The following is a 26,322-nucleotide window of genomic DNA, read 5'->3' as shown; positions in this document are numbered from 1 at the left end:
GGTGAGAGGAGGGAGGAGGAAAAAGAAAAGAAGGCGGGAGAAAGAAGAGAGGAAGGAAGGAAGGAGGAGGCAGGAAGGAAGGAAAGACAGGGGAAAGAGGGAGGAAAAGAGAGGAAGGAGGAACAAACGAGGAAGGAGGGAGGAAAGAGTGAGGAAGGAGGTCTGAGCAGAGCAGAACACCAACAGAGGAGGACGGAGGAACCAGGAAACAAACAGCTACAGGATGAAGCCGCTGATGGAGGATCAGCAGCTCCGTCCGTCCGTCTGTCCATCAGTGCGTCCACACTGATCAGTCAGTCACTGCTGCAGCGCTCTGAGTCTGCTGAGTGTTTGAAACAGGCCTGAAAAACACGATAATTCGACCTGGAGCTCAAACGGTTCATCGATAAACGGACCGACGGAAAATAATCTGCAACCGTCTGACCGTCAGTTCATCACTGAAGGAACTTTTCAAATAAAAGCTGTTGAATCTCCATCACTGACAAAACACAACTAAACCAGCAGATACACAAACAGAATAGAAAGACGTTATTGATTCTGTTGTTACAGCAGCAGGCAGGAAAATATACTAAAGAGCAAAATAAAGTGTGAAATATATTATGATTTAAAAAAAGTGAAGAATGCACCATAAAGTGTAAATCTATAAAAATATACAGTGAATGAGGAAGTTCTGTAAGCAGCAGTGCAGCAGAAAAAAAAACAAAAAACAAAATACAAAAACTGAAAAAAAAAAGCCAGATCATCAACTTTCCAGCAGTCCTTGAAGGCATCATGTGTGACTGTAGATTTCATCTAAATCTAAGCCTAAAATATAATTACATGTAATCACTTCATTCAAGTTGTCTCATTTAAAAATTTGGCAAAAAATTAGCAGCTCGTATTAACAGGATTCTGTAAAAAAACAAAAAATTCTGCGTTCCTCGTTGGAACTGTGAAGCCATTAGTGACAGATCTGCGACCAACAGTCACGTGATTAAAATTCAGAAACTTTTCGGTTGAACTGCAGGTGGAGTTTACACCGAGCAGAGAGGAACCAAGTGAAAACAAATGAAAAATGTGAATAATATCATATTCATAGCATGTAGAGTCCATTAATAACACCTGTAGGCATTTAGAAAATTATTGTATATGTTGATTTTAGGTTTTCATAAATCTTGTTTAATAAATAACCGAAAAAAATTAAACTTCCATTTTTGCTTTTTTTATGATTTATGGCATCATAACTGTGTGAAACTACACAGAAGACATTTCTGAGTTCTCTCTCCTTCTAGTCCTAGTCGTTGTGTTTCCATAGAGCTGCAGGACTTTATATTGTAGTGAAAAATGAGCCCACAGTGAGTAAAAATGTGACAAAAAAAAAAACGTCCAGACTCTGCTTGAAATTCACAGGACTGAGTGAGTAAACGTCGGCTGCATAATGCGGCGGCTGCAGAATAATGACTCCATATGCATTTAGATTGGTCGCCTACAAACCCTGCAATCACTCTGCAATTCTGTCTGACATTTCTCGGGAAAATTAAAGCAATTTACAGTAAAAGGAGCAAACGGGGCGACTGTGGAAAATCCACCGAGCAGAGAAGGAGAAGAGGGAGAGAACCAGAGAGATGATGTTATTTCCACTAAAGCAGTCAATAAAAGCTGCGTTTTACCGTCACTGACATCAGGGATTCTGCATTAAACTGTCTAATGTCCTGATGTGTGCAACCAAAACACAGATGACCTACACTCTGTGCTGTACCTGAACGCATCGTGAGGTGATTAAAGCTGCAACAGACTGAAGGAAATGATCTGCAGCAGCTTTAATCAACAGTGACATGTCGGAGGCGTTTTTCTGCATAAAAATGTTCGATGGCTTCTGGTTGCAGCTGATTTAATCTGAGCTGATGGTTAAGAACAATCTTTACAGAGATTTGTGATATTTACTACTTTAACTCCATAAAAATCTGGACTTTAAAAAAGAGAGAGAGAGACTAATCGTCCTCAAAGTTTACTTTTATCATTTTTGTACTTATCAAGCAATAACCTTGACTTTTGTCGTCCCAATTTAATTCTTTTACTTAAAAATGTGAATTTTAGGATCTTAAATTTTACTTTTCAATTGAAAGTTCTGATTTATTTGGTGAAAAGTTAGATTTTTTTTTTTTTTTATGTCAAAACTTCTAACCTCACAACTGTTATCTATAATCTAAAAATCTAATCTAATGTGACCTTTTCAGATATTTTTGATATTCACTATTTTTCCTATATTACACATTTGTGTTGTATTTTCATCTCACAACTCTCATAATAATCAGAATCTCATAATTTATCTTAATAATTTATATTATCTGTAATTTAACTAAATAGAAAAAATTTGAATTAGTTATTTCAGTCCTTAATATATATTATTTTTATTTCAACAGCAAATATGTGTAAAATAATGTCCAATTTGTTGATTGATAGTTACAATAGTGTACTTTTACGGTCACATATTGTAAAATAACAAATACAGATTTCTAAAGTGCACATTATTTACAATTCAGGTCTGTTTTTTAACGTGAAATAACAGGTAAGTGTTTAAGAGTTTACAGCTACAGATGGATAAGAAACATATTTTTTTATGTAATTCTTTACAGTGCAGGGAAATAAACATCGACCAGCACAACAACGACTGAATTCAGCCAAACATGAACCAAGGAATCAGGACCTTTTGTCCGACAGCTGAGAAGAAAAAAGAATTTTAGAAAAATACCAACGGTGAGGAAAAGCCGGTGAACTGAGAGTCTGAGAGCTGAACGTGCTGCATCACTGGAACAACATCCTGAGGCCACGAAGCAGGAACACGAGGAACAAACTTCCCACGTTGCTGCTGAGCCTCGACTCCTCCGTCGTCCTTCAGAACCAACCAGAGCTCAGATCATCACAAACAACAAGACGCTGAAAATACTGCAGATTCTGTCGATGTTTACGTGATTCAAGGCAATTAAACTAACAAGAAGCCTGAGAGGATTCACATGAAAGTCAGCCGATAGTCCTCCAATGATCAATACCCCGATTCATCCAGGGTATTGATTAGTCGTCCTCTGATCTATCATGTCAAACGCATGAATTCATGTCACTACGGATGAAAGGGAAAGTTTAAACTTTGACTTTTTAACCGTTTATTCCTCCACTTTATATTTAAAAATCACATACGCTTCATTTCACACGTTAAAAATACATTTTTAAAAAATTTAATAATAAGAAAAAAGTAAATTTTTTTAAGTGACACTGTTGAAATAAACATATCTTGACTTTTTATTTATTTTTAATTTTTGATATTAATCTCATGATTGATTTTCTAATTTAAAAACTGGACTTTTAATGTTAACTGTCTTTACTACCTGACATTTGATCACAAAAATGTGACTTTTTAATCTACTTTTTTTTGGTATTTACTACTTCTACAAACTAAAAATCTTGTCTTTTAATTTGAAAATTAGAGTTTTTCCTGACAATTTTTTTTTTGTTTGTTTTTTACCTCAAAGATTTTCCTTTTGACCAGATTTATTTTTATCAACAAACTAACCCTCTTTTCACATTTTAATCTTTCACATTTTTGAGGTTTTATCTCTGAGGTTTAGCATTTTATGTCCAAATTCTGTCCAAATTCTAATATCGTCTTCCTGTCTCATAATGTTGAATTTCTATTTCCTTAATTTTAGTTTTTATCTAAAAATTGTTCTGTTTCGTGTTTTAATCACTGAATAAAATGAGATCAAACAATATGTAGGTTTGGTCTCGCAGCTGACAGACATCAGTACAAACAGAGGAACAGAAACATGAAACCTAGAAACTAGAACATGTGAATCTCTGCACATCAGCGCTGCGACCTGAGGACGGACTCGGCTGATCAACAGTGAAACACAACAGAACCTCCCTGTCAGATCTACAAACCGACCACTGATTCATGTGAAGGAAAACGGAAGTAAAACGTCCAACGATTGTCTCTGAACTTCAACACCTCTGAAGCTTTCACACGTCGGCTGCGACCGTCCCAACACCTCCCACAGTCTTTGCATCGCCGCGACAAAACAGAACTTTTCCCGCATTTCCGCAGCAGGACGTCGACCAGCTGGCAGCAAATATGGTTTCACTGTGGCTTCACATGTTTTCCAGTTTGAGGAATCAGAGATGGAACCTAGACGGACTCTCTGACCTTTAAACTCACAGCAGGAGATGTGAAACGTCTTTCCTCCCGTCCGTCCTCATTTCCTCGTCTCTGCAGCCGGATTTCCTCCAAACGCTGCGATTTATTCAGAGAATCACTTCCCTGTCAGTCGAGGGCACTTTAACACTGAAGCCGGCCGCAGAAACATTACATGCAAATGAGGGGTTTTCTTCCCATCAGCAGGTTTTTTATGGAATAATTCTGCCTCCTTTTATGCGAAAAAACCCGAAACCAAAAAGAGGCTTTTGAGGAATCATCAGCGCCGGATGTTTTCTGAAAATAAAAACTGACAAATGAAACTGCAGCTGTCTTAATAACAGGATTATTACTGATGCAGCACAAGTGAAGGTTGTGTTTGTGTTTCAGAGGACAGTCCGATCAGAGGGTTTGAAGGATTTCAAAGAGTGAAAAAGCTCAAATGATGATCCTCCGTCACTCCAGCAGCTCAGCAGCATCTGGACTGGTTCTGCTGGTGACCAGTTAGACGGAGTTTTAACGGTTTCACTGACGACCTTTAAATGCGACTCCTCACGTGATCTTTTAGGTTTTTATTATCATTTATTTGTGTGACAACCCTGTAGGAACTCATCTCTGTTGTTACAATGAAAAGTTAGTCCAATTTTAACACTTTGTCATATATAATTTTCACTTTTCATTTAATCGTTTGAGTTTTTATTGTCAGAATTTTAACTTTTTACTCAAAATATTACCTTTCTACTCATAGTTTTAGATGTTAAAGTTGTAATTAAAACTTGTAACTCATAGTTTAGACTTTCTATGCAACTACTTTCCGTCAATACTTTCGCATTTTGTCATAATTTTAACTTTTTGCCTCATAACTGTAACTTCTAGGTTTAACTTTTTCGCTATATTTTTTTTTTAATTTATAATTTCAAGTTTTACATTCAAATTTTCAGCTTTTGATTGTATATTTTGAAAATATTACTTCCAATTTTCACTTTTTTATGTCAGAATCTTGGGTTTTTACTGATATTCTTTACTTTTTATGCAATAATTTACCTTTGTCATAATTGTACTCTGTCATATTTGCAACTTTTGATGCTATAATTCTAAATTATTACTCATAATTTTAAGTTTATAACTCTAAATTGTAACTTTAAATGTAACCTTTCATATCATATTTGGAATTTTGTCATATTTCTAGCTTTTATCATTGTAATTTTAACTTTTTCACTCATTATTTGAAGTTTTAAATTCAAAATTGTAGAATTTTAAATAATTAATTAACCTTTTAACTAAAAAATTTTAACTTTTACCCCAAAATTTCAATTTTTTAATGTATAATTTTTTTCTTAAATCATAATTTAAGAAAAGAAAAAAAATAGTTTTTAACTGACCAGAGTTCACCAGAAGGCAGGAGAGAGACTCTGATGTTAACTGGAAGAAGGTTTCTTTGGTCTAATGGGACCAAAAGTTAGCTTGTTGTCTTTCAGACTAGATGGACACCAAACACTGTGCATCGTCACAAACACACCATCGCTCACTGTGAAGCACGGTGGTGGCAGCATCATGATGTGAAGCACGGTGGTGGCAGCATCATGATGTGAAGCACGGTGGTGGCAGCATCATGATGTGGGGAAGCTTTCAGCAGCAGGCCTTGGAAGGCTTTTAAAGTTAAGAGCGGGGAATGAAAGCAAAGGTTGGAGAAATCCTGGAGGACAACCTGAGAAGAGTCTGCAAGAGAACTTAGGAGAAGATTTGTGTGACAACGACGAGTTTACCATCAAAGCTACAGACGAATGGTTTAAGGACAACAAGGTGAATGTTCTGGAGTGTCTGAGTCCAGACCTCAGACCGGCTGAGAGTTTCTGGCTGGATTTGAAAAAGCTTGTTTACTTACAATCTCTGTGTAACCTGACAGAGTTTGAGTAGTTTTGCGAATAAGAATGAGGTAAAATCACAGCTATCCAAAGGCTCAGCGCTGTCATTCTGGCTAAAGGTGCATCTACTAAACACTGACTTGAAGGAGGACGACACTTATGCAGTCGTCTGTTTTAGATTCTTAATCAAGTGCCATTTCTTTATCAAAATGTTTTCAAATTCTCCCCAATGAAGTCAAATCACAAGCTGAAAAGCAATAAAAGAAGGAAAACTTCCAGAAGAGGATGAACACTTTCTACAGACACTGTATGTAAATTCACTATATTGCTATCTGTGGCCCAAAGGCTTTGTTGTGTTTGGTCGCTGTTAATTAAACGAGTAAATTAAATTACAGTGTCGCTGCAGCAGAAAGACGCTGACGCTGCCGTTTCCCCGAACTGCCACGAGCTGCTGTGATAAAAAGCTGTCAATAAAAACAAGAAGCTGTAAAAGCTCTCTGTAAACCGGCAGCCAGAATATCAACTGTGTCGAGTGACGGGAGTCGGCCCTGGACTTCATCAGCATCCAGATGTTGGACAAACACAGCTGGACTGTAGTTTACTGTCTGTCTGCTTCCATCAAACCGTGAATCTCTATAACGAGTCGGCCGGATGAAGCCTCGGCAGCGTTAGAGGCAGCTTCAGCCTCGTGTTCGGCTCTCGGTGGACGTTTTGGTTCTTTAATTGTGCAAAACAAAGAAACCAGCAGGAAGGATTTTTAGTCATTAAAGCCGCCGAACTGATCAAAAAAGAGACGCAGAACGACGGTGTTATCAGAGCGATAAAGGAGTCCAGATCCAGTTTTATCAGCATCAGAGGCAGATCGGTGCTGACTGGCCTCCGTTTGTTTGGTTTTTAAAGCGTTTTATCTGATTCCCGCCGCCTGTGAAGAACCTCAGACGGAGAAACAAAACAAAAGAGAGTTCCTGAGAAACATCCAATCAGCTTAAAACTAGTGAAAGAGGTGAAAACAACACCAACGCCGACAGAATCACCTCGGAGGCTCCGCCCACTTCTCATAAACCACCGTCACACCTGGACAGCAGGTAAACTGAGGGGTCGCCATGGTGACCAGTGATGAAGAGTTGCTGTGTGAAGATTCAGGTTTTTACTGGAAACATAAAATACATGTATGGAAGGCCATTTCTGCCCAAAGATATTTTAAAAAAATTTAGTTTAGTTTAAAAGATATTGAAGTGAAGTCAAACTTGAGTAAAAAAAAAAAAACAAAAACAAAAAAAAATTAAAATTAAAAAAAAAATAATAATAAATAAATCTAGCAGTTAAGATAAAATATTGATATAAATTGAAATTAATTGAATATAAAAAGTCCAAATTATATTCACAGAATTCTCACATTTTATTTTATAATCTTGACTTTAATGTGTAAAATTGTTTTTGTACCTTTGAGCTCATAATTTTGGTTTAATTTCATGAATAGAATTTGGATATTTTTAACCATGACTTGGACTTTAAAAAATTAAGATTTCATTTCCTTATAATTTAGACTTTTAAACTTATTTCTAAATTTTCTCATAATTTTATCCTTTTTTTTAAATTTATTTTGACTTTAAACTCATAACTTTAACTTATTTCGTAATGATTTTGACTTTTGAACTTTTAATTTGAACGATTGTAACACGTTACATTATTTAAATTCAGAATTTTAACTTATTTTCTTAGAACTTGGACGTTTTAACTGAAACAGTTTTTAGCTTTTGCCATAATTTTAACTTTATCTCAGAATTTTACCCTTCATATAACAATTTTTATAATTTTGCTGTTTTCGCTCATAATTTTAACTTCTTTTTTTTTAAATTTAAACCTTAAAACTCAGAATTTTAACTTCTTTTCATATCATTTTGACTTTGTATCTCAGAAAGTTTTGACGTTTTATCTTGTGATTTTAACTTAGCTCCTTGTTAAGACTTTTTTTTAAACTCAATTTAGACTTTTTGACTCATAATATCTACTTCTTTTCTCAAAATTTGTTGTTTTTCTCTCATAATTTTAACTTCTTTTCTCATAATTTTGATTTTTTATTCCAGAAATTGTAATTCTTGTCATAACTTTCACTTATCACCTTTTTTTTGTTAAGTTTTGACATCCTGCCTCGTGATTAGCTCAATTTAGACTCAGATTTCTTTTTCACAGAATTTTCACTCCTTTTCTTAAAAATCTGACTTTTTCTCATTAGATTAACATGTTCTTTTAATAATTTCAACAGTTTAGCTCTTTAAACTCTAAATTTTTTATTCACAATATTGACCTTTAACTTGATTTTGTCTTTTCAGGTCAGAATTTTAATGTCTTTCCTCATTATTTGGACTTTTTCATCGACTCGTAACTGTGACTTCTGAACTTTTAACTGCTGTTTTCTTATAATAATATACTGAAGCAGCTGAAGGATGAAAAGCCTCCAAAAGAACACGGAGTTTGCTCTCTACTAGTTATTTATTCCTCCTAAACATCTGAAGCTTTCAGGCACTTTAGACAGTGAAGCTGTGATCCACTGCCCGACACGAACAGCGAGAGAAGGATCGATCGGCTTTTAAAGTTTTTTCCAGCAGCTGATGTTGATATTTTTGACGCCTGCAGCAGCTTCTGCTGTAATAATTCTAATGAATAAAGTGGCTGCATGATGTGTTTGAAGTTAACGGGTTGAAATCAGCACAAAACGTCTTCTGCACTTTAATATCGACGCGCTCCCTGCAGGACGCCGTGTGTGTCTGTGTGTGTGTGTGTGTGTGTGTTTAATGTGTGAGTCTGTGTGTGTGTGTGTGTCTGTGTGAGTGTGTGTGTGTGTGTGTCTAATGTGTGAGTCTGTGTGTGTTTAATGTGTGAGTCTGTGTGTATGTGTGTGTGTGTGTTTAATGTGTGTGTGTGTGTGTGTTTAATGTGTGTGTGTTTAATGTGTGTGTGTGTGTGTTTAATGTGTGTGTGTTTAATGTGTGTGTCTGTGTGAGTCTGTGTGTGTGTGTTTAATGTGTGTGTCTGTGTGTATGTGTGTGTGTGTTTAATGTGTGTGTCTGTGTGTGTGTGTGTGTTTAATGTGTGTGTCTGTGTGTGTTTAGTGTGTTTGTGTTTAATGTGTGTGTCTGTGTGTTTGCTGAGAGCCCACTAGCAGCACTGCAGCAGCAACACACACACAAATACAGACATATATTCACACACACACACACATTAAACACACACACACACACACACACTACAGTCACGCACCTGAAGGCGGTGTGTGTGTGTGTGTGTGTGTGTGTGTGTTGCTGATCAATAAAGCAGGAAGAGAAGCTTCATAGACACACAGAGGTCACCTGAGTGTGTGTGTGTATCTGTGTGTTTATATCTGCGTGTGTGTTAATGTGTGTGTTTGTGTCTATGTGTGTGTGTGTGTGTTTGGACGGCGGCCATGTTGAAGGTGTTGGTTGGAGCTGAGGGAAGCAGATGAGTCGACAATTAACTCGTTGATGCAAACACAGCAGTCAAGTGTTCGTCCAGGTTCTCCTCTCTTCCTTCTTTCTCTCTTTCACTCTGTTTTCACACTTTCAGCTTTCAACCTGAACGACTCCCCTTTGAATAAATTAACATAAATACCAAAGGCTGCCAATAATGGCTATCTCCTATCAATGAAGTGATCACATACTTTGCAGATTCATTTTGATTCATGCAACTGATGAGACAGAGCAGCAGCTTGGTTAAGATATAACACCAACGAGGCACGTTTCAAACATATAAATGAGAATTCAGCTGCGTTAAACTACAGTATATGTGAGCACAGGGAGCAGGAGAGAAGTTTACAGATGCAAAGTGTGTTTTTCTTGCTGTGTTTGTGCTTTTTGTGACACAAAACAGTGTACAAAGCACCTTTAAGGCTCATTTAAAGTTCTCCCAGATTCTCCAATTCCTACTTTTTTTGGAAATTTTTACACCGAAACCAGTCCATTTTCTAAAACTGTACCGCTGAGCGAAGTCGACCAACGACTAGAGCCGAAAATAAATAACATCATGACACAATTAATACATTTAGCATTCGACGTCACCAATTATGCCGACCAATCACGGCAGCTCTTGTTCACATTAACTTCCGCACTGAAACAAGAAAAAGACTTTCAGAACCTGCCTGTTAAAATCTCCCCAATTTTAGGTTTTCGTCATTATCACATAACTGCAAACAAGAATTCAGCTACGGCACCAATTTGACCGAATGTGAACACCGATTAATGACCAAAAAAAAGCCTTGATGCAAGAAAAAGGTCTTATAATCACAGTACGTATATCTTGATTTCATCAGCTCTGCTTAGTGTCTACATAATAAATCAGCTTTAGTTTTAGCATCTTGTTCAACCAAAACTCCCATGAGATTAAGTTCAGTCTGGTCATTTTGAACTGTATTTTCTACTACATTTACAGAACTACAACATAAAATAGGTCAAAATCCCTAAAAACACCAACACAATCTGCTGAAAGCCCAACAAACGACTAAACCACCAAACATTTCAAACACCCTGATGATGAAACACTCTCACTGTGTTCCTGCACCGGACGTTCAGATGAAAGCGATATCCGTCCGATCCGTAGAGAAGCTACGCGTCGGCCCGCCGCTTTACGGTAAAATATGCATGTGAGCGAGTGTGTAATATATAATGCAGGAGTTGTTTAGTATTCATGCAACATTCAGATGCTACAAACACCCAGCGTGATAACCTGAGGTGAAAATACTTCATTCAGGCGCTCGGAAGACCAGCGACTGATCTGCCAGATGAAAAGATCAGTAAACAGCGAGAAGAAAGCGGCCGCAACACCGGAGTTAAACCTCCATTAGCCTCAGACACAAAAGGACCCAAACTGAAAGAAATATGCTGAATATGCAGAGCAGAAATGTTGCCTCTCCTCCTGGTTAGTGTCTGCTTTCTCTGCCTTTAGTCTCACTTTGCCAGCTCATTCTGTACAACACAATGGTCTGGCTGCACATCACTATCATTCTGCCGCGCTAGAAAGAAACGCTCGGGCTCGTCTGTGCTGCTTTAAGTCGATCGCAGCTGTCGTGGGCGGAGCTAAGCGAAGGATGCCAACCGGTCATCAATGGCAGAAACCATTAATCAATCAAACCAGACCTCAAACTACACATCCAACAAGTGCTCTGGTAGAAACGTAACACAGTGGTTTTTTTCACACCTACTACTTCCATCATGCTGGAAAAACAGCCGATTGATTGGACGATACGCTCTTATCCAATCAAACTAGCTGGACCATCTCCGGTGTTACTTTCATAAAGAGAAAAGCTGCCGTTATTTTCGCCAGACCGCCTGCAAACACAACTTTCACTGCTTCGAACTGAACTGGAAACTACTCGGTCTCACTTATCGAACGTTTCCTGAACATTTACTCGCCTCCAAACCAACTGACTCTATGTCAAACAGAGATAGAACAACAGCAAGGAGACACAAAGTTATACAAAGCAACTACCAAAAGCCCAAAAAAAAATACCAACAAAGAGACACAAATAGAGTTCAAACTAACTGGCACTGTGTCAAAAAAGCCATCAGTGTGGTTGCATTCGGTTCAAACGGACGGACAAAAAGTCGAGTGTAAACTTTGTGAACAGCAGTTTGTGCATCACAACTCAGCAGCCAACAGAACAGATCATCGAAAAACAGCAGCGAACTCGTCTCTGTTGTGTTCCCCAATAGTTCTTGTGCTGGACCACCAGTTGATGTGGTTCTTTTTTTTCCAGTTCTTGCTATTTCAGTACAAAATAACAAGGTTCATATGATTTGACATGCTGTAAATAGTGGCTTTTCACGTTGATGAGGAGCTCATTTAGGCTAATAATGTTGCAGGTAGAGTCATCAGATAACCTGGTCATTTTTTCACCAGTGAAAACGGAGTGATGCTGAGAAACTTTTCCTGAAACCGGTTAAGGTTGTTGTTGTGCAGCGACAATACAGTCACTCGGCCGTCAGTGATGTGGTTGTGTGCCAGAACACCAGTGTTTTTAGCTGCACGCCGCAATCCAGAGAATAAACCGACTCCCAGCTCTCAGGGCCAGTATGAGCCAGACAAACGACAGAGTTTGCGGTTACGGACGATGCTCATGATGCCGTCTGCATACCGAACAGCTCGGCGGCGTTTAATCGCATGAAGACAGACTAAAAGTTCGATGTCCTGCCCAACAACGGCGCGTAGCTGTGCAACGTTTTCCTGCAGGATCAACCGATAGCACGAGCAACAGGCACTGAAAAGAGCATCGGGATCACTGTCCACTTTGCTTAATTCATTTCATTCGATTCACTGATTTATGGTTGATGACGCTGCTGATGTTCGGTTAATCAACGCTGTGTTGGCACAAAGAGAACATTAGTAGGGGTCTAGCCAACAGGGGGCCACCATGACAAAGACTTCTGTGGCTGTTAATGGGAACCAGACAGTGTGCCCAGTGGTATACGCAATAAAAACCATTTTAATGAAGGATATAACACGATTACAGCCATAAAAAAACAGCTGGAATATTGTGCCAAAGAAATGTGCTTTTACACGGATCTGTAATTGTAAAAGTACAATTTCCTTCAACAGTCCGTCCCCTTTGTTTAAATGCATGTGATTCATAACGCAGTCGACAGAAACCCGTTCAGAATTTGCATCCTTAATTCCAGAGCATGCAGATCAGGACTATCTATGACAGTCGAACGCTCCACGTCGAGCCAGTGAGTGGATCTCCAGTCTGCTGTTGTTTCCAATATGCACAGGTGTTAAAATTTGCACCAGAAAACTCCCCCCTTCTTCATCTTTTTTTTTTTTTTTTTTAAACTCTAATCTAATATTTTTTCCATCTCAAATCTCCCTCCTGGCCGGCCGTGCAGCGTCTACAGTTTTCACCATGTTGCGTCACAGTTTCACTGCGTTTTGCCGAGAGAGCATCAAGACGAGAAAGATGGAGGGAGGAGAAGAGAATTAAGAGGAGGAGGAGGAGGAGGAGGAGGAAGGTACAGTTGATTCATCACACTGCAGCGGCCTGCAGCCACAGAGGCGGGTGGAGAGCAGGGAGGAGAGGGAGCGGAAATCAAACACGCACACAGATTAACGGTCTGAGAACTTCCTGTCTTCCTGATTCCCTCGTTTTGTATCGCTGAGCGTAACAAAAACATCACACGGAGAAAAAACTGTGGACATCAGGATGCCCCGGTTTCCCGACATGACCTCACCACCGTGTGTGTGTCTGCGTTTGTGTGTGTGTAGGTGTGTGTGTGTGTGTGTGTGTGTGTTTTTTCAGCTGACGCAACTTTCTGGAGTTTCTAACGGCAGCAGAACGACTCCTCCAGTCTAATGAGGCTAAAAGAGGACAGAGAGAAAGACTCCAGCGTTCACTTCTGATGTTCCTCGTTAAACCCTATTAGCCCTGTGATCTCCAAGCAGCTCCTGTCACATTTTTACTCACTGTGGGCTCATTTTTCACTGCAACATAAAGTCCTGCACCACATATGGAAACAGCACAACCTCAGCTATAAGGAGACTTGAAAAATTGAGCAAAATGGGTCAAAATTTGAGCAAAATGCCTCAAAACTGTTCAAAATTACTTTAAAGTATCTTCAAAATATCTCTACAATTTTTCAGAATTGCTTATGTAGTCCGAATTGACAAAAAATGTGACAATATGATCAAGAAGCCATACCAAAATGACTTAAAATATGTCAAAATGACTCCAAAATGATCCAAAAACACTTTAGAAATTGTCCAAAATGTCTCAGAATTCATCCAAAATCACTCAAAACCTGTATTTTTCTGCAATAGAAAGTTTTGCAGCTTTATGGAAACAGCACAGCACTGATTAGAAGGACAGACTCAAAAACTGTCCCAGATTAATTTTAAAAAAAACTCTCAAAGGTGACTCAAAAATTGTCCAAAATGACCCAGAAACCTCAGCAAAAAGACTCAAAACTTTCCAAAATGACCTGTTAGCTAATTGACACTGTTACAGCCACTAACACTGAATCCAGGCTTTAATCTTCAAACTGACACAGATCCTGATACATTCATGCATGAGCTTCAATAATACGTCGCCATCGACATGTTTGTTTAATCACACAGAAGCTTAGAGCCTAGATTAAGAATGCATTTTATTGTTTTCTACCAAACCTTCTCCCCTTATTAAAAATGCACAGGCTATAAAAGCCAGTCTTAGAGAACCTTGGACTAATTAATGGTTCCCTGAAGCCCTCAGACAGCTCTTTATCAATAAACTATTAGTCTCATCCCAGGTTGTCTATCTGGACTCATAAACAGCCACGATAGCAATCAATAACGCCGACTGCAAGGGAATGAAATGCAGCGAACATGTATCCAGCAGCTAATAGAATCATCCTTAACCACTGTCTACTTCAGAGCACGTCGGAATTCAAAGAACTGGTCAGAAAACAAAGCTTCACTGAAAGCTCCAATCTGTAGCCGTCAGACATTATGACTCAGGTCTGGAGCTGTTTATTTACTGGAAGAATTTTTCCACTGAACCACTTTGTCCACAGCTGTTGTTCCCATACAGATGTATTTAAACAGCCCCCATCCTGCTCCTCACAAACACTTCTATCTGCTATCTTAACATTAGCATGAGCCTCCGGTTGCTAGCTAAACTGGACACCCACCTTTTTACTCGATGCTGCAGAGTTCATCAACACGGCTACCACAGCTAGCAGCGAGCCAGCAGGAAGGTGCGCTTGTTTTATGGTCAGTCAGCAAACACACCTGTAACCCCATGTCAATAAACAATAAGACCAACCAGGTACCACAGCTAATCTACAGGACATTTTCTGACATGTCGCTTCTGTAAATATATTCTTAGTTGAAGAACTTATCACCGGTAATTATTCAATTAATGATTAATCATGAACATCCCTCGTCAGCATGCTAATTCAGCATTAGCATGAACCTCAGACATCTCGCTAAACCAGACAGATGACAACAGAGAGGAATTTTCACAACTTTATGCTGCAGAGTTCAATAACACACCTTGAAACCACAAAGCCAGACAGTTTTGCTGTCTGGCTGCGAACACACTTGCAACTCAGTCTCATGAAACAGGAAAGGCTCCACCTGCTGGAACAATTAGAAACTACAACAAATCTACAATATATTATCTGCCATGCCTTCTGCCTTATCTGTTGAGATATTTTCAATGAATTAAACTAGACATGTTAATTATCATTAGCATTCCTAGTTTACATGCTAGTTTAGCATCAGCATGAGCCTCAGAAAGCTAGCTAAACCAAGGGGAGGAATTTTCACAACTTCATGCTGCAGAGTTCGTCAGCACACCTTCCACAGAGCCAGATAGGAGTGCTTGTTGTACTACTTCGTGAGTCTGCAAACACATCTGTAACTCCATCTCATTAAACAGGAAAGGCTCCACCTGGTGGAACAATCGAATACTACGATAAATCTACAAACATTATCTGCCATGCATGTCCCTTGTCCTCTGCCTTATCTGTTGATATATTTTCAAAAACTATTAACGCTGATTAGGGATGTTAATTATCATTAGCACCTCTAGTTAACGTGCTAGTTTAGCATTATCCTCAGAAAGCTAGCTAAACCAAGGGGAGGAATTTTAACAATTTTATGCTGCATAGTTCGTCAACACACGTTTCACAGAGTCCAACAGGAGATTTCAATACTTAGTCAGCTGTAACTCCATCCAATACATTAGTAATTAGCATCACCTCTCTCGTCTACTGCCTAATATGTTAATATATTTTAATAGAATAAATTATGAATGGAAATTAATCAATTAATCATCATTAGACCCCATTAATATGCTAAACATTATCATAAACCTCAGACAGCTAGCTAAACCAAACAAATGTTCACAACTTTGCAAAGTTCGTCAACGCGCCTTCCTCAAAGCCAATCAGGAGCGCTCGATTTACCATTTGGGGAGTCTGCAAACACCTGTAACTCCATCTAACAGTCATCAGCATCACCTGGTGGAACAACCAGGTACTGCAATACAGCTCTGACTGTCCTACCGCACGCCCCCTCATCTCTGGCACTTTCAGTTCAAATAGGTTTTATCAAAGAACCTATTAGCAGCAATAAATTAATGAATAATCGTTGTCACACCCAATCAAAACAGAAGACCATTTGCTTAGTGGTTGATCAGCTCACAGCTCCAGCATGTCATCGCTCTGCTGCTGGCCGGCCATCAGCGTCTCTCTCGATTCTCCGTAAGCAGCAGATTTCACACAATAATCCGACACGATGCTCAGAAGAGAGGTAAAATCCAGCCGATGGAGTCGAGCAGGAACAAAGCAGTTTAGCAGCAAAAACACAAAGGCAGCACCTGAGGCTGCTATAACAGAGGCACTTTATCTGTCAGAGCCACCGTCAAATACAATTACAGTCTGATATCATGGTGGGGAGGCAGGGGGGAGGCCTGGCAGTAAAGCTCAGGCCTGGGGACAGGAGTCGTATTTTCAGGCTGATTATAGCGGTGATTTGGCCTTCACGCCCGATTCTCCGGACCGACCGAGGCCAGGCTGCCTGCTGCAGCAACACGGATCATCAAACCGCCTCTGAGGCCGCCGCTGAAACACCTGTTACCCGGCTGGGCTCTGCTCGCACATCCAGGGAGGTCATTTAAAGGGATGAACCGCTGAAAACCTGACGCTCAAACTCCACAGCCTGCAGTCCGCTCAACAGCTCATCGACATTAAACCACTAAGAGATGCTGCTACGGGTCAAACCTGGAAGCTACAAGGAGGCTGAAGGAGTGTTTGTAACGTACCGAATACAGAAAGCAGCGTGGAGCAGCACAAGATCTGAGTCCAAATCCATTAAACATGCAATTTATTACCCATCAACAGAAGATAAGTCTGCAGCATGTTTATTAAGTGACTCATTGTTTAACCCGTTGAACCCCTAATTTGGTTTGAACGGCATGTCATCTTTGTTGAATCACCAAAATGACATTTATTAGAGCTGGAAACTGTATAAGCAGTCAAATTTTCAACTTGCAAGTGGTCCTTGAATGCATCATCTGTTGGGAAACTTAACAAAATCTTAAACTCTTGATGTTTCACCAAAATCACCTAATTCTACATTTAAAAATGTGTCAAAATTAAACCGGTTGTTGAAACCAGATTCTGTGAAAAACAGAAAATTCTGGACTCCTCGGTGCAACCACGAAGCTGTTAGTGACTCAGCTGTGACCAACAGTGACGTTACAAAAATTCTGGGATGTTTTTAGGCGAACTGGGTTGAACTGCAGGCAGAGAGGAGACATGTATGGAAACAATTTAAACAATAAGTAGTAAAATATCTCTACTATATACAGTCACCACCTGTTTTTCTGTTATTTGTTAAATATCATACATGTTGATTTTAGGTTTTTTCACATTTTGTTAAATAGCTCACAGAAATCCAACTTTTGTTACTTGATCTATTTATGATTTATGGTATCGTAACTGTGTCACACTGCACTGAAAACATTTCTAAGTTCTCTCTCCTTCTAGTCTTGGTTTCCGTGGAGGTGCAGGACTTTATGCTGCAGTGAAAAATGAACCCACAGTGAGTAAAAATGTAACAGGAGCCACAACAAAAAAATAAAACACCCACAAACTGCTGTGATTTATCAAATATAAATGTCAATGACTGCAACTTCCTCGATGTAAGAATATTCTGTTTTCCATCTCAGTAAACTGAATCTTTCAGGGCAAAATGAAACATTTGAAGGCGTCACTTTAAACTACAACGCAAGTTTTACTTTCGCTGCCACGGTTCTCTGACAAGCTGCTGCGAATCCAAAATGATTCACAGGAAACAAACACTGCAGGAGTGTTTGTCAGTCAAACCACAGATTTTCATTCCATAAAACTGGCTGGAGATGCAAATTTCCTTCAAGATCTGAATATCAAGTTCCAAACAGCAGAGCTGGGGACCAAAGTCTGCCAGAAACGGGGTGAGTTAGGTGGAAGCTTGTCTCAAAACGGCAACGTGCAGATTTTGGGGGAATTTTTGCAACATTTGAAATACAGGTTCTCATTTGAACAAGTGCAGCACAAACGTGGGCATGGCTTCAGATCAAAATACTCCCGTGACTGTCGGTTGCTCTCCGGCCGTCAGGCAGGCAAAACTAAGTTTGTTTCTTAGTTTTATTTGCAAAAACAGAGTTTGTTGACATGCAGGCTTGAAGTGTGCACAGCGAAATGAGGAGGAAGCAGGAGAGAAAAGGAAAGATTTGGCTGCAAGTGGAAACACAGCAACATAGCTCCGTGTGACGAGAGCGACGGCAGGTCTGAGTGCCGTCGAATTTAAAAAATCTATGTTGAATGTCTTTGTCAGTGTTAGAAAAGTCTAAAGTGTTCCAAAAGCATTTTTTTAACTTCTGACAAAGATGCATTTCCCCAAAATTCCTCCCAATCCTTCTTCTTCATTTCAGTTATTCGAGGCACTTGGTAAATTCATATCACACACACACAAAAATTACCGGCGTGTGTGTTTTTTTCCAACACCATGCAGCTTTAACACATTTAAAATTCTTTACTGGGCTGGAAGGCCAAGTGCAAAACGATTTTATTTCTAACCAACGACTTTAGAAGACTTAATGATGAATCTGTTTTTGATAAACTGAAGGAAAATGAACTTGTTTCACTTTCAGATACGTCTACGCTGTTCTCAGCAAACAGTAACCTCCAGGGCATGTTCCCTGAATGTTCCTCAAAGGTTACAGTGTGCTGGGCTCTTTCCTGTTTCAGAACCTTCAGGTTACTGTTTGTTGAACTTTTAAAGAACTTCCAGGGAACATTCCCCAAAGGTTCCCTGAAGGTTACTGTTTGCCGGGCTCTTTCCTGTTTGAGAACCTTGAACTTTCAGACAACATCTAGAGAACATTCCCTAAAGATTACCGTGTGCTGGGACCTTTTCTGTTTAATGAACCTACCTGAAGGTTCTCAAACAGAAAAGGGAATGTTCCCCGAAGGTTCTCGTTTGCTGTTTTTTTTTTCCTGTTTGGGAACTTTCAGACTGTTCACCGAACCTTCAGAGAATGTCCAGAAAATGTTCCCTGAAGGCAACTCTGTGCTGGGCTCTTTTCTGTTTGGGAAATGTCAGGTTACTGTTTGCTGAACCTTCAGAGAACATCAAGGAAATGTTCCCAAAAAATTCCCTGGAGGTTACCGTTTGCTGAACTCTTTCCTGTTTCAGAACCTTGAACTTTTAGACAACATCCAGAGAACGTTCCCTGAAGGGTACTGTTTGCTGAGCTCCTTCCTTCACTTCCTACAAGTTTCCTGCTGGGAAACACGGGGAGGAAACGAGCATCAGCAGAAAGTTGCATCCCAACAAAGGCTGATTATGTGTCCGCGGTGATGGCGGCCTTTAATTTCCATCCCGCTGCAGTCACAGCCGGCTGCTTCCACACACACCGAGGATTAGAACAAAAGGCGAGTCCCGTGGCACAGATTTGCACGGCGAACATAATAGCTGATGACATGCGTCAGTTTGGAGGCTTTCACAGCGACGCAGCTAATCTTCCTGCGCTGGAATAACATTCCCTCTGCCGCCCACCGGGGACTCGCAGGTTATTGTGTCCCGGCGAACACCGGCGTTAACGCTCACAATGGACGGCCAGCGGCGGCCGGACGCTCTGCTGACAGACCTCCAGGAGGACGCCGGTTCAAACGCACTGATTTAGGTTCACAACACCTTTAAAGTGGACAATAGAGCAGCGAGTCTAGACTGGAGGGAGATAAAGGAGGGGAGGCTGCTGGGAAACACTGGTTTTGGTGTTAATCCTGGTTTATGTCGTGTTAAACAAAGAAAAACTGAACTGAACTCTGACCTCAGAGTGACAGTCAGACAAAAACAAACAGATGGAGGAAGACGAGCAGAAACACAATAAGAATCAGAGTTTTTTACAGCTTTTACCTGTAATTTTTGGAAAATGTTCAGTTTTCTGTTTTGTTCAATTAGAGACACCATCTAGTAAAATAACAAGAAAAACATGTATTCATTTATATATTGTTTGTAAATAAAAAAAATTTTTTAAACTATGATTAACAAACATCAAAAATTTGTATTGCTACAAATGATAATTCGCTCTTTTCTCATGTGTGACAGTAAAACAATATTTTTACTTTATTTGAGTCAGCGACAAATATTTCACAGATGTGCCACTAGTTTAAAGAAAAATTATGTACATTAAGGACTGAAAAATGGTAAATAACTAACAGAGTTTCCTTGTTTTGTTCAATTTCAGGTAATAACTGGTAAAATCCCAGAAGATGTATTTTTATTTTACATGTTGAACTTACAATAACGGGCCAAAACTGTCAATAAAGTCAAAATCTGTATTTCTACAAACAGGATTTTTTTTTTCTTCTGCAGTTTGATCGTAAAATGACAAATATTTTTTCAATGTCTTTTTTAAAATGTTCTTACAAGGCAGACGATGAAGCACATACAAGTGAGAAAATGTAGTCGACCAGCTGCAGTACCTGGTTGTTCCACCAGGTGGAGTCCCTTATTGTTAAACACTGTAGCGACCAGAAGATCACTCAGACTGCCTGTAGTTTCATGTTGATTAACAGAGAGCATTGTGGGGGTTTAGCTAGCAACGGGCTCCATGATGAAGTCTTCTGCGGCGCTGAATGGATTCAAGCTCCTGATGACAAACTGACACCACAGTCATTAAAATACAGCAAATGTTGAACCTGCTGCAGGAGTTTGCTCAGTTTTCCCAATTTCAAACTGTAAAAGCAACAATTGTAATTTTCTTATTTACAATTAAGAGTCTTAATTATCTGTGAATGAAGTTATTTAGCTACAATTTCAACAAAATGCTCTCTGTGTGTGCTGTTGATGGGTTAAACCCGCTTGCTGGTCGGTATCTGAATCTGAGCTTCCCCCGCTAGATTACGAAAAACCGTTTGACATTTACACAAATCCTCCAAACAAAACGTCAGAATCTCATCGTCTTTATAAACAGCCTCAGTGAGTCATGGCTGATGTGGTTATAGTGAGAACAGCTGGTTCAACTTCATATAAAAGTCACAATCAGGAGAAAAATCCAGGGTGTCCACATAATTTTGACCACATCGAGTCCGTTCGAGAAATAAACAGTTTGTCAGCTGCTCAAACAGCCAAACGTCACTTTTAGAAAATCCGTCCACAACGATTTCCATCAGTAACTCTTGTTTTTTTCCTTATCTGCTCATTATTGTCTTGATTGATTGTTTTGAAAGAAGAAAGAAAATGTCACAGACTGGCCGCTTATTTCATTGTTGATTAGTTTGTTAATTGATTAGTTTGGGCTTGAAAATGTCAGAAAAATGTTGATGAGTGTTCCTCAAAGCCCAAGACGACATCCTGAAATGTCGTTTTGTCCACAACTCAAATATGTTGCGTTTACTGTCACAGAGGAGGAAAGAAACCAGAAAAAAGTTTATGTTAAAGAAGCTGGAATCAGAAAACGGAGAGTTTTTGCTCTGCCCTGAAATACTAATTAACTGTTGCAGCTCTACGAAACAGCGACAGTTTCCCTCGACGTCCAGCTCCTTCTGGTGCAGGACTTAACGTTTCAGTGAAACATGATGTGACGGGAGCAGAAACCGCCTCTGAGGGCTGATCGATCAGTCCGTCAACACAAAACACAATTAAGGAGCTAATTGTTTAAGCCGTTCATCAAGCAAAATATCGAATCGTTCTCTGGTTTCAGTGAAAGAAGTTGCTGTTTTCTGTCACGATGAAGTGAATGAACTCAGCTTTTATCGAGAAAAACGCGACATGCGGAGACGTTGCTGCAAAAACTGACGGAGCCCCGAGACTGAGCCGCTCATTAATTAATGAAAACGACCGATAAGGTCATTTTCAGCGCGCCGAGTCGCAGCTGCTATCTTTGTGTCTGAGCATCGGAGCCTTTAATAACCTCCCTCTCTGAGATTATCATGTTTTAACCTCCCATCAGCTCGTAAACATTTACGTCCGGCTCTTAAAAATCACATAACACAGACATTAAACCTATTTTCCACGAGCTAAAACCGACTCCCTCCGCGTATTAACATGTTTGCATCTGCTGACAGACGACGCCGCTGCAGCTTCACCGTGCTGCCAAAAAAGCATCGCTTCCTGACGTTAATAATTCAATATCCTGCTCCTAATTGGTGATTAATTGGCGGAACGTCGTCCTTCCTGAAGTGACGTTTTTCATTTCAGGCCAGCGATAACGGAGAGGAACCAGCAGGACGACGACCTTCAGGCCGGCAGCGTCCCGAATTAACTGCTCAAACTCATCAATCTGCATCGCGGCCGGCTTGCATGAGAGGCCAATAGAAGCCAATCAGGTCCAATTTGGTCTGTTTACGCTCAGATTTTACCCTTAAATCCCCGACCGGAGTCTGATCCTATCTCCAGAGGAGGATTTACAGCAGAAACCTGTCAGAGAGGCCTCGTCATCCTGCCTGTGAGGAAGTCTCCATGTTTATTTAAGCCTTAAATATCTCCACAGCGGCGCACAAACAAGGCGGCGAGAGAGGAAAGGCGGCGTTAATCTGGGGAAAAATTCCCATCACCTGCGAAACAAATGACGCCTTCCCGAGCCGAAACCGACAAACAGTTTCATTATCGATCACAATTTCAACCAATTTAACTGAAAGGTCGCCTCCACGTGTCTGCTTCTGTCTAAATTAGCATGAAAAGGCACAAAGAGATTCAGTTTACTGTCACTTATGACCAAAAAAACAACTAATATTAACATCTGATGAGCACATTTTGGGGGAATTTTGCTGAAAAACAAGCATTTGATGGTTAAAATGGCTGCGAATTTACATCTCTGGGTGAAGAAATGGATGAAAACAGCAGAAATGCAGCTGTTTTTGCTTCTTTTCATGATTATTTGATAAAAATATAAACTTTCAATCAGATCAGAGTGAAGTGATCGGCAGCAAAATGGCACCAACTGATTGGTAGAAGTTAAAAATAAATCCTGATCCTGGAGACGAAGACTCCCCACTGAGACGTCTAACACACCAGATTTAACCTTACTCAACGACGCAAAGTATGAAACAATCAATCTGCAGCTAGTTTGATCATCAATTATTGTTGTGTGCATTTTTTTTAAAGCAGAAATACAAAACATTTGCCGTTTGAAGCTTCAGAAATGTGAATATTTGACGCTTCTGTTTGTTTAAATGACAGAACATCTGTCAAAACATCTGCAGACATCATCTTAAAAACTATTTTTCACTATTTACTGCGATTTTGTTGAAAAACTGACTAATCAGCAGGTTGATCGATATGAAAACGATCAGTAATTGCATATCAATACTGACTAAACGTGAAATTTTCTGCCTTTCTTCTTCACAAACGACGACGAAATCGAGCATCTGTGGGACTCGAGCTGCTGCCGACGGGAGCTCGGCTGAACGTCTTTCACTGTTTTTATTGGTTTTTCATCACCTATTGATCCGCAGAGTCACCGATTCTTTGTTTTGTCTGCAAAAAGTCCAGAAATAGAGCCAACATCCAGAATGATAAATGATAGATCCTCAAAAGTCGTTTTTCTGTTTCCCCAAAATCCTCAGTTTACAGAGAAATGTGACAAAGAAGTGCATTTTATGGCCATTAAATCAAACATTAAAGAAGCAAAAGCTCTGATTTGATCATCAATTATTGTTTATTGAGCAAAATATTTGCTTCTTAAGCGACAGTTTTTCTTTGTTAAATGCCATCAAACTGAATCTCTTTGGGTTTGAGTCGAATCAAGACATCTGCAGCTCGTTTGATGGTTAATTACTGCTCCGCTTGTCGGGTTTTTTAAGCAAAAAATGCAAAATATTTGCTGGAATGTGAAGATTTTCTGCAATTCTTTGTCACAAATGACAGTAAAGTGGAAATCTGGCTGCTACGAACATCTTTCACTGTTTGAATCCATTTATTGATCTGCAGTTGATTCATCGTTTCGTCAGGAATTCGTGACACATTTCTGCAGAGCTGATTAATTAGAAATCTTCAAGTCAGGTTATTTTTTTAAACAAAAACCCAAAATACTCAGTTTACAGTGAGATGTGGCAAAGAAAAGTCTCTAGTTTCTATTAAAATACTAAAGATTAACAAAGTAAAAGCTGAAACAATCAGTCGATCTGCAATGAGTTTGATCATCGATTATTCCTTTTTAAGCAAAACTTTGCCGTGTGAAGCTTCTGAAACGTGAAGATTTGATGCTTTTCTTTGTCATTTTTATTGAAATGTCATATCAAAGATTAACGGAGCAAAAGCTGCAACAATCAGTCAATTAGCAGCGACTTTGATCATTGATTATTGCTCAGTTTGTCATTTTTTTTAAGCAAAAATGCCAAACATTTGCTGTTTGAAGCTTCTGAAACGTGAAGATTTGATGCTTTTCTCTGTCAAACGCTACAATGAAGTGAAAATCTGTTGATTCTGAGCTGCTGGTCGGACAAAATAAGATCCAGGAGCTGTGGGACTCGGCACGTCTGTCACTGTTTTCAATCGCTTTTTCATCACCTATTGATCTGCACAGTAACTGATTAATGGTTCGGCTGTAAATGTCAGAACACAGAGGTACGTTTCCACAGAGACCATCAGTTAAAGCCCTCGAAAATATCAGTTTATGTGATGTGATAAAGAACAATCTGTTGTTTTTTTGCTGATATATTATAATTAGGGAAGTAAAAGCTGAAACGATGAGTCGACTGGCAGCGACCTGATCACTGACTACTGTTGGAAATGTCAAATATTTGCTGTTTAAAGCTTCTGAAACGTGAAGATTTGATGCTTTTCTCTGTCAGACATGAGAATCTGAAGGTTCTGAGCTGTCGGTGGGACTAAATGAGCTGCACAGACAGGAGCTGTGGGGCATTTCACTGCTTTTAATCGCTTTTTATCACCTATTGATCCGCACACTGGCTGATTATTGTTTTCTCTGTGAAATGTCAGATACTTTTCTGCAAGAGTGAAGTCTTTAGAAGCACATTTCTGATGGAGTTATACCCTAAAAAAAAAAAGAAAAAGTCAGATAAAGTCCAGTGAGCGTTATTTCTGTATCATCCTCAGAACCAAACACACCCTCAGTACTCCGAATCACAACAGCACAGACCCACAATAATCACAACACGACAGCAAAGAGCCACAATAATGAGAACCGGTGGAACCGATCGCCGGTTTACAGAATCTGACGCTGTTTGGAGAAAGTCACCTGCATATGAATCATTCATGGGAATAATGCGGCTCCCCGCTGCGCGCTGTTACCGAACTGGAACCAGAACAAGAGGAATTCTGGATCAGAGTCAGATCCCACCGCTGCTGCTGTGCAACACACACGCACACACACGCACACACACACACACACACACACACTGTATCTGTTCACGTTAACCCTTAAAGCGTGCACAAGACAAAGACACCCACCCAAACATCCGCTCCGGGTGCGCAAACGCAACATTTGCACGGCGAAGGTTTTTTTCTGTGCGCACTGGGAGCACACACACGCACGCACGCACACATGCACACACCGCACACACACAGCACACACTCGGTGCAGCGGAGCCTCTGGGAGCTGAAGTTGAAGCCTGACGGCAGGAAGAAGGTGACTGGACTTAATCAAGCTCGGAGACGCTCGTGTGTCTCCGCTGCTGCTCGGCGCACCTTGTGCCGCGCGTGCCGCCCGATGACGGATGATTGACAGGCGCCAATTAAACCTGCCAGACGTGCACGCGCTCCCAAATCAAGACCCCGTGACGCGCACAAAACACGCACACACTTTAACACACCACACACACACACACGCACACACACTGACCTGTGCATCCTGATGCAAACACATGCACGCACGCACGCGCACGCACACACCCGGTTTCCTGCAGGGAACAGGCAGCAGAAGAAGAAGCAGCAGAACAAACTCACCTTCCTTCCTGCACATCTCCGGGAGCAGCGGAGCGCCGGCAGCCGGACTCCGCTCCGTCTCCAGCCCGAGCGTCACATTAAAATCCAACCGCTCCGCTTAGTTCCAACAAACCGGCAGCAAAATCCTCCTCCGGCTCCCACAGCTCCGGGAATAAATCCACCGAGACACAGCGGCCGCTCACAGGCGTGCAGGCGGGGCGGCGGTGCGTCCAGTCCGGGTCCAAACGACACAATGAGGCGGCTCCGAGCAGGCAGCGGCTCCGGCCCCGGGACACGCCCTCCTCATTATCATAATGGGCCACCGGCAGCCAATCAGAGGTCAGCGGGGCTGAGCCTGACCACGCCCCC

At 40.4% G+C, this 26,322-nt stretch overlaps 1 protein-coding gene across 1 annotated transcript in view; it reads right to left on the bottom strand.

Annotated features, from left to right (window-relative positions):
• The window catches only part of LOC103366830 (semaphorin-6D-like), a gene marked incomplete at its 3' end in the record, with an annotated part of 206,374 nt that extends 180,184 nt beyond the window's left edge, over nt 1-26,190 (bottom strand). Inside the window, exon 1 of the mRNA XM_008294670.1 lies at nt 25,975-26,190. The remainder of the gene's footprint in view (nt 1-25,974) is intronic.
• Nucleotides 26,191-26,322: the final 132 nt, after the last annotated feature.

Source organism: Stegastes partitus, unplaced genomic scaffold (genome assembly GCF_000690725.1).
Source record: "Stegastes partitus isolate 25-593 unplaced genomic scaffold, Stegastes_partitus-1.0.2 Scaffold985, whole genome shotgun sequence".
Taxonomy (NCBI): domain Eukaryota; kingdom Metazoa; phylum Chordata; class Actinopteri; family Pomacentridae; genus Stegastes; species Stegastes partitus.
Note: the sequence above shows the minus strand (reverse complement) of the source record. Positions and strands in the feature narration are given on the sequence as shown.